Raw genomic sequence first — 8,530 nt, 5'->3', positions numbered from 1 at the left:
ACAGGGTGTCCATTTCGCCATTTTGTGAATGTGGGGACACGTAACATGAATATTTTTACAAAGTTTATGAAAATAAGCACAGACTAATTACCGGCTAGGCTAGTCAAGTACTTCTTCAGCACCTAGCTTCTTTCAGGGAAGCAAGCTGGTGCAATTCCAACAGGCAGGCACCATAGCTATCAATGCTTTCAGGTCTGCCAGAAGCCTTACTGTGCAGCACAGGCGTTGATTTTTTCATCAGCTGGTCCTTCCAAGGCCCACATCCTACACCAGAATGCCAAAACTTTTATGTAGACAGGGCGCTCGCGCGCTAAGTAAATACAGTATACCTAAGCAACGGAAATGAAAAAAAAACGTAGCACAACTAAAAATATGTCGGCATTGCATGAACTTGAAAGCCCAGTTTTTGGAACGTGCATCAGCTGCTACCACATAGCACATTGAAAGAGTTAGGACAAAAAAACAAATGGCGGTGATGAAGTATTGACAAGTGAATTTTCGGAAGATTAAAACATTGCGTAGCGTATATGTGAAGTGAGGAAGCACAGGAAATGCAGGCACCAGTGCTGGTTCGTTGACCATATGTGCTACAATTTGAGCAAGCCGACTGACCACCACGGCTTCTAAAACAAACTACAGGACTCAAAAGACGCTTGTTTCTTTTTTCAACTTGCCGGAGCTACGCACTCAACCATATACGCATTCTGCCACATGTATACTATAACTGCTTCTCCTCTACCGAAAGATTTCATACGCGATACTGGAATGATCGTTGGATGCAGGCGCCGATACGTACCTTCTGCATTATCGTTTAAAAAAGCGAAACCAACAACAGATTGTCGTGCCGAATCTTCCACAAGTTCCCATTAGCAAAAAAGTAATAATAATATATGTTTTAGACTAGCTTATGCTGTCCGAATATGTTTCAGGTACTAATTAATGCCCGCAGCATGAGCAACTGGAGTCAATCATGCTTGTGTGAGCAAGCATGATTGTGAGCAAGCCAGGCCAGCAAGGCACCACTTCGGTTGGGCACGACGCCGCTGAAAGGATGGGACGCTTACCGATGATGTTTTTCCAGATTACGTTCCTCGGTGCCTTATCTCCGCGGGTTCTCGAACCTTGGCCGCGCTGGGCTGATCAAGCATTCCTGTCCCGGTTTCCAAAAGTGCAAGGATGGCCAAGTTCGGTTCCTTCTTCTACTGGTGGCTGGCAACATGGTCCCTTCACTGACGCCCTCGCAAGCTATGAAGCGGGATATAAAGGCCAGCAAGGCACCACTTCGGTTGGGCACGACGCCGCTGAAAGGATGGGACGCTTACCGATGCTGTTTTTCCAGGTTGGTTACTTCAAAGATGCATCCTGTATAAAATGCAGCCATTACTGCCTTGTTGCGGTGTCGTGCCCGACCGAACTGTATGATAAGATGCGGCGTTTGCTGCTGTTCTTTTCATTCTTGCGCAAAAATTCTGCATGTCTGTTGTTGTTGCTGTCGGCCGATATTGAATCAAATCCCGGCCCTACCGTCGAACAAACACTTAACATTGTTCTTGAAACTGTGTGTAGGCTAGAAGCTGGTCAGAATACATGCAAGATGCAAGATGCTACCGATAAAGAAATTAAAAGCTTGACCGAGAGAGTGGTCACTTTGGAGGCAAAGCTTGTTTCACATGCCACCTCACTGTCTAACAGCTCTGATCATGCTAGTGGCTCATTTGCCGATCAACTTCGGGCAGTAACGTCAAGGTGTGACGATGCTGAGAACAGAATGCGTCGGTGCAATCTGTTGTTCTTTGGAATCCCCGACAAGGATAAAGAGAGTTGGTCGACTACAGAAAGAAAAATTATTGCCCTATGCTCAGATAAGTTGGATATCACAACTGCCAGTTCTCAGTTTGAACGTGTGCACCGGCTGGGAAAATTTGCTTCAAATAAATCAAGACCAATAATTGCCAAGTTTACGTTATTTAAGGATAAGCAGGAAATTCTCACTAGCGCACATAAGCTGAAAAATACTGGGATCTCTATTAGAGAAGATTTTTCACTAGCTACTCGACAGGCACGTAATAAATTGCTTCAATTCGCCAGAGAACGTAATTGTCCCTACAAATTGAATGTTGACAAACTTCGTATCAATAATACCACGTATATTTACGATAGTTGTTCTGATTCCGTAGTACCTGCTCGATAGCTAGTTGCCGATGTGCGCGGTGCTAAAGTCCAGCGGCTATCAACTACACGGGCACCTTCACTTTCAGTATCATTTACCAACATCCGCAGTCTGTTGCCAAAACGTGTCATGCTTGAATCATATCTTGAAGATAGCATGTCTGATGTTGTATTGTTAACCGAGACCTGGCTTAATGCAGATGTAGGTGACCCCGAGTTATTTCATACTTCTAATCAGTACGCCATTTATGGCCATGATCGTTCACATAAAAAGGGGGGCGGCGTGTTGGTGGCCATCAATAAAACTATTCCTTCTTTTCTCGTTGACACTGACACTGCTCTTGAGGTAGTTTGGGTGCCTTGTCCTACATTATACGGGAAGTTACTGATGGGCGTGTGTTGTCGCCCACCTGCCACTGACCGCTTGTTCGTGTCTGATCTTCATAAAAGTATTACCAGGGCCCTTGAACAGTTTCCCACTAATAAAATATACCTATTTGGGGATTTTAATTTCCCTCATATTAATTGGTCTCGCTTGTCTTCATCGAGCACTGATTCAGGTGATTTTATTGAGCTGTGTTTAGAGTTCAATCTTACGCAAATTGTTTCTGAGCCTACCCGCGGTACTAACATATTAGATCTTATTCTCACAACTGAGCCACATAGCATAAGCCTTGTCATACAACTTGATGGATTTAGTGACCATAACCTACTGCAGTTCTCAATTTATATTCTACTGAAATTCGCTGGTGCTGAACGTAAGATTATAAGGGATTATAACAAAGCTAATTACGAACAAATGAACAATGAACTTGAGGTTTTCCTTCAGGAAACGTTTCTTCCATCATTTACAAATAATTCTGTTGAAGTGAATTGGAATTCATTTACAAATATTATTTCACTCCTAGTAGACAAATATGTGCCACTACTCACTATATCTAATGACAAACGTAACCCATGGTTTAATAAATCACTTAGATCACTCCGAAATAAAAAGAAAAGGTTATACGCTTCTGCTAAACGGCTATCGTGTCCCTCGGCATGGTCTAAATATAAGGATTGTTTAAAATCTTACTGCCTAGCAATATGTGAAGCCAAAAAGAAGTATTTTTCCAAAGATCTCTCCTCACTTCTACACGCTAACCCTAGAAAGTTTTGGCAAGCTATCTCTACTGATCGTGGCAGTAATACAGTAACATTACATGACGCTGGCAATGTTCCTGTCCCTGCATCTGAGTGTGCTTCAACTTTCAATTGGATCTTTAGCTCTGTGTTCACCAATGAAGACTGCTCTTCCATTCCCTGTGTCTCCGACCTTCATTATCGCTTCATGTCCCCTATAAATATTAGTGTTGAAGGCATTTCAAAACTAATACGCGATCTAAAGGTGTCTACATCATGTGGCATTGACAATAATAATTCTAAAATTCTAAAGAACACGTCAGCTATATCCAGTCAGATTTTGTGCTACATCTTTCAGCAGTCTTTATCAACAGGTCTTCTACCTGCTGACTGGAAGATAGCCAAAGTTATTGCTATATTCAAAGATGGAAACAGGCACTCACCTGGTAACTACCGCCCCATTTCACTAACATGCATTTGTTGTAAGCTTCTCGAGCACATCATTGCCTCCCATTTATCCCACCATCTTGAATCTAATAACTTTTTCTTTCAAAATCAACATGGTTTCCGTAAAGCGTTGTCTTGTGACACCCAACTTTTGGAATTTGCATCAGATTTACATTATGGCATGAATAACAGCAAAATGATTGACTGCATCTTTCTCGACTATGCAAAAGCATTTGACAGAGTGGCTCACTGTCGTCTAATAGCTAAACTAAGTGCTCTTAAGATTGACTCATTAACATTATCTTGGCTTCGCAATTTCTTATCTAATCGGCACCGGTTTGTATTTGTGAATAACTTTAACTCCTCCACGTCTGTTGTAACATCAGGTGTACCCCAGGGTAGTGTGCTAGGCCCTCTTCTTTTCCTAATCTTTATAAATGATTTACCGAGCAACATTTCATCCTGCATACGACTCTTTTCGGATGATTGTGTCATTTACAGAACAATTAACTGTCATAATGATCACCTAACTTTGCAAAATGACCTTCACCTAGTTAATCAGTGGTGCGACCGTTGGCAAATGACACTTAACACATCTAAGTGCTGCGTTCTTTCCTTCACTCGTACGAAATCATATCCTAATTTCCCTTACAAAATCTGCTCATCGGAAGTTCCCCGTGACTCTACTTACAAATATCTTGGCGTTCATTTTTCTACTAACCTAGCCTGGAGCTTTCACATCGAGAAAATATGCGCTAAAGCTAACAGAACGTTAGGGTTTTTACGTCGTCATCTGCACCTCTCGCCATCTACCATCCGTCAACAGGCCTACCAAACTTTTGTACGCCCTCAACTTGAATACGCTTCTTCGATCTGGTCTCGTCATCAACAATACCTAATAGATAAATTGGAATCCATCCAAAATCGTGCTGCCCGCTTTATAACTTCTAACTACAGTCGTCAATCTAGCATTACCCAAATTAAACGCGATGTTCTCCTGCCGGACATGGATTCCCGCCGCTCCGTTGCTCTCATATGCCTCTTTCATAAATACTACTATAACTCATGGTCCAGCCGCCTGTCGCTTGAAACTCCTTCTCGCACATCTACTCTACTTCATAATCATCTCAGTTTCAGGCGCATTTTTGGCCGCACACAGTCATTCAATAACTCTGCATTACCGCGCGCCATCGTACTTTGGAATAGCCTTCCAAATAATATTGTCTCAATAAAAGATCCTGCGAAATTTCGTGAACATTTGGAACTTCACATGTTCCTTTGACTTTTTTGTACGACTATATTGTATTCGCCTTTGTATTGTTTTTGGACTTTGTTTTCCATTGTATTTCCTTGAATTTGTATGTATTTTCCCAATGTTTAACAGTGTTCTTTTTTTTCCAATGTACAAACGTATTTGTTTCTCTTACTATGCAGTTCCCTTCTTTGCGTTAATTATTTGTCATTTTTCTGTAACCCCCCCTACTCAATGCTCCTCCGAGCCTGTAGGCTAAACTAAATAAATAAATAAATAAATAAATAAATACATCGGAAACGGTTTATCGACAGCGCAGCGGCAACCTAAAGAAAACCGCATTGACACACTGTGCTTCCATGAAAGAATGGCTCACTCACCCATATTTTCTGTCCTGTTGTTGCTTTCAGCAAACTCACAGCACCACTCGATCTTGAAGGTAAACAAAGCTGCCCATCGGCCGTTCCATCTGTGGCCTCAGAAGTCATTCAGGCTCGGTCACCATACGCACAAGAACAAAATCACCCATCATAACCGCGATTACCAAACGCAACGTCCATCACCAATGAAACACTAGGGAGAAAAGAGCAGCGGACTAATGCCGGCGCAAATTATCTTGGATCTCAGCCTTACGCCATGCTCTCAGCTGTTGGGATGCGATTGTTGCCAGACCTCAAACACAGCTCCCGCTTGCTCTATCAGTAGAACGCTCACAGTGGCAGCGTTGCCGAGCTAAAGTTGTACATTGCGCCATGTAGTTGTTTGATTAGGAAGACGAATGAAGTGAAACACATATTTGTCTTAACTAATGGGACTTTTAATAAGCACATTAAAGAATAGTCTCGATATCAGACGCTTTTCTCGGTCGATACACTTCACTTGAGTCGAGGGCGCATTTTCAAGGCGTTCCTTGGCGGAGGAAAGGTGAAGTAGTGTTCATGAAGCGCAACGGAGCCTTGAGTGAAGGAAGCCCCGTCGCCTCGACTTGGCTGAGTCGAGGAGGAGCTTCAAGTGAAGGCGTGTTTAAGAATACGGGGGCTAGTCTTTCTCAGCTGCTTTGTGCACATCATGCAGTGTTGCATACACTAGTCTGGGTCAGCGTTTAAACTGGAGTGGTTTTCTCGTATATCTAGCGGTTTTCGCGCTATTCATTGGTAAAATTTTTTTCTGTTGGAAGCGGCGGTTTCGGGCTGTCCAAAGGGCCTGCGACAGGGCTGAAGATCATGGTCTTCCGCCCCCGACATGGGTATGGCCCGCGACTACTGCTACGTAGTCCCTTAGGACTACATAAAGTTTCTTGTCTGTCTGTCCGTCTGTCCGTCTGTCTGTCTGTCTGTCTGTCTGTCCGTCCGTCCGTCCGTCCGTCGGTCGGTCGGTCGGTCGGTCGGTCGGTCGGTCGGTCGGTCGGTCGGTCGGTCGGTCGGTCGGTCGGTCGGTCGGTCGGTCGGTCGGTCGGTCGGTCGGTCGGTCGGTCGGTCGGTCGGTCGGTCGGTCGGTCGGTCGGTCGGTCGGTCGGAAGCTGCGCGCTTTTAAGCGGTTTCTTTTATTGTTGGCTTCGTTCTTAGCGGAAAAGAGTTTAGATCACGTTGCGGCAATTTTTGATGCACGTGTCGCAAACATGTAGATTATTAATGGGATAGCTCTAAAAAGCACCGTGTCGCAGAAAGTCTGGCGTGCCGTTCCGTGTGCCGTGTTCACCGTCATGTGATCCAAAAACCATTCCGAACGACGCAAAACCAACCACGCTGGCCCTCCCTGTAGCGCAAAGGCGTTACTGAACTAATTGAACTTCTGAAAGTAAAATGGACCAGAGAAACACTGAAGCATGACTTAAAAGCTACAGATCTAATGGCGTCAGACTGTAATTTGGATATACCAGAAAACATATTTCTGTTACGCGGGAACTCAAATATGAAGCCCTTCACCAGCGTTTCTACTATTTACACAGTGGTGGGCTGAGCTCGGGTCCTTGCAGTGACACCGTCATGACGGCGCTCGCCTCAGCTCATTCGCGGCCGACGCAAGATCCCGTGTTTGTGGCAGAAAGCTCACCTTCGTCCATGCGTTCGCCGCCAGTGTTTTACTGTAAACATTGCGGTTACATAAGCTGCAGTTGCTGGGAAGTGTGTGAAGCAGTCAGGGACCTTTGAATGTTACCATGTTTCACTCTTAAAGGCGAATCATAAGGGTCCTACAAAATTATCAAGACCCTTTAGAAGTGAGATGGACTCATTTTCATTCACAAGCAAAGTGCTTGGTTCTTCTCCCTCGATGTCTTCATGCCTCCTGTGAACTAGCAGTTCCAGCAGCTCTTAGGCGTTTTACTCTTCGCCATTTTCGTAGACGTCCCTGAAGGCTTTGCGTCTTTGATAGTTCTAGTGAAATACATTGCACTTTTTTACTGGAAATAGGACATCGAGGCTGGTTGACTTAAGTTCCAGCTGAGGCCCCCCTCCCCCCAAAGGTGATACAACTGAGACATTCGCTCCTTGTGCATATTTATTTCTATAAACAATATAAACGGTCTATTGAAGAAACTGATTAAAAGAATAACGCATGTTTGCTTGAATAATTTCGAGGTCACTTGTGACTGTCGTGATGTCACAACACTGCTATTAAGTAGGCTTACTTATGGGAATACACCAATTGAGTGGCTAGGAGCGCGGCGTCCGCAACTAGAAGGGCACGCAGCCGTTAGTTTGAAATTCAAGCTCCTTCCGCAGGGCATAGGTGTGCACCAGTTAGAATACATGATCATTAACGCACAATCTTTCCAGTGCATTTGGCAGCTCAAAATGGCGAGAGCTAGCGAGGGGAGTCGATCAGGTTTGTTACTCGCAATGTGTTCCACTCAGTGTATTAGTAGTTGTGCACGGCCTAAAGATGAAGGATTACATATGCGCGATGCCACAGCGAGGAAGCGCATAGAGTGGCGAGAGTATCACAGCGGCAAGCGTGCATACCTTCATTTGCGACCTGGTGATCGAGCATACAGTCGACTTATCATCCTCACCAGGAGACGAGCCGCTGCAGTTGGCCGCAGCCGGCACCGCTGAAGACGAGGACAAATGAATCCAAGCGTGATCTATGATCCTCATCGCAGAAACACGGCCGCGCTGGACACTACGCGGAAGGTCTTATCAGGCGAGTCAGCACTCCTCTCTATATAATTCAGTGACCCCAGCAGAGCACAAGGCACTGGAGCGCGGTGTGTCGAGCAAGAGAACCGCCAGGCGAAGAAGCACGGCGATGTTATGTTTATCAAGGACAATCGTGACGTGCCTAGACATGTCTGGCGCGACGTCAAGAGTTGATTAGACTATTTTGTTGCCGAACCTTAAAATAAAGCATTGTAACGTCTTAAGATCTAAAGTACAGTAAATTTATATGCTAAATTTATAGTTTGATGAAAGTAATCAAACCCAATTTTCAGAAACATACTTGATCGGATATATGCGTTTCCATCTACACTCAGAAACTACTCAGACAGCATAAGTAATTAACCCAGAACCTCGTTCGGGAGTTGTCTAAGTATGCGTA

The 8,530-nt window shown here is 44.5% G+C and overlaps 1 long non-coding RNA gene across 1 annotated transcript; it reads left to right on the top strand.

Annotated features, from left to right (window-relative positions):
- The first annotated feature begins 1,006 nt into the window (after window positions 1–1,006).
- On the top strand, window positions 1,007–8,100 carry LOC139050210 (uncharacterized). The gene is made up of 3 exons (XR_011508810.1): window positions 1,007–1,027; window positions 1,082–1,339; window positions 8,007–8,100. It is a non-coding gene; the product is annotated as an uncharacterized lncRNA (long non-coding RNA).
- The last annotated feature ends 430 nt before the right edge of the window (window positions 8,101–8,530 follow it).

This window comes from Dermacentor albipictus, chromosome 9 (genome assembly GCF_038994185.2).
Source record: "Dermacentor albipictus isolate Rhodes 1998 colony chromosome 9, USDA_Dalb.pri_finalv2, whole genome shotgun sequence".
Lineage (NCBI taxonomy): Eukaryota > Metazoa > Arthropoda > Arachnida > Ixodida > Ixodidae > Dermacentor > Dermacentor albipictus.
This window is presented reverse-complemented; position numbering and strand designations above follow the sequence as displayed.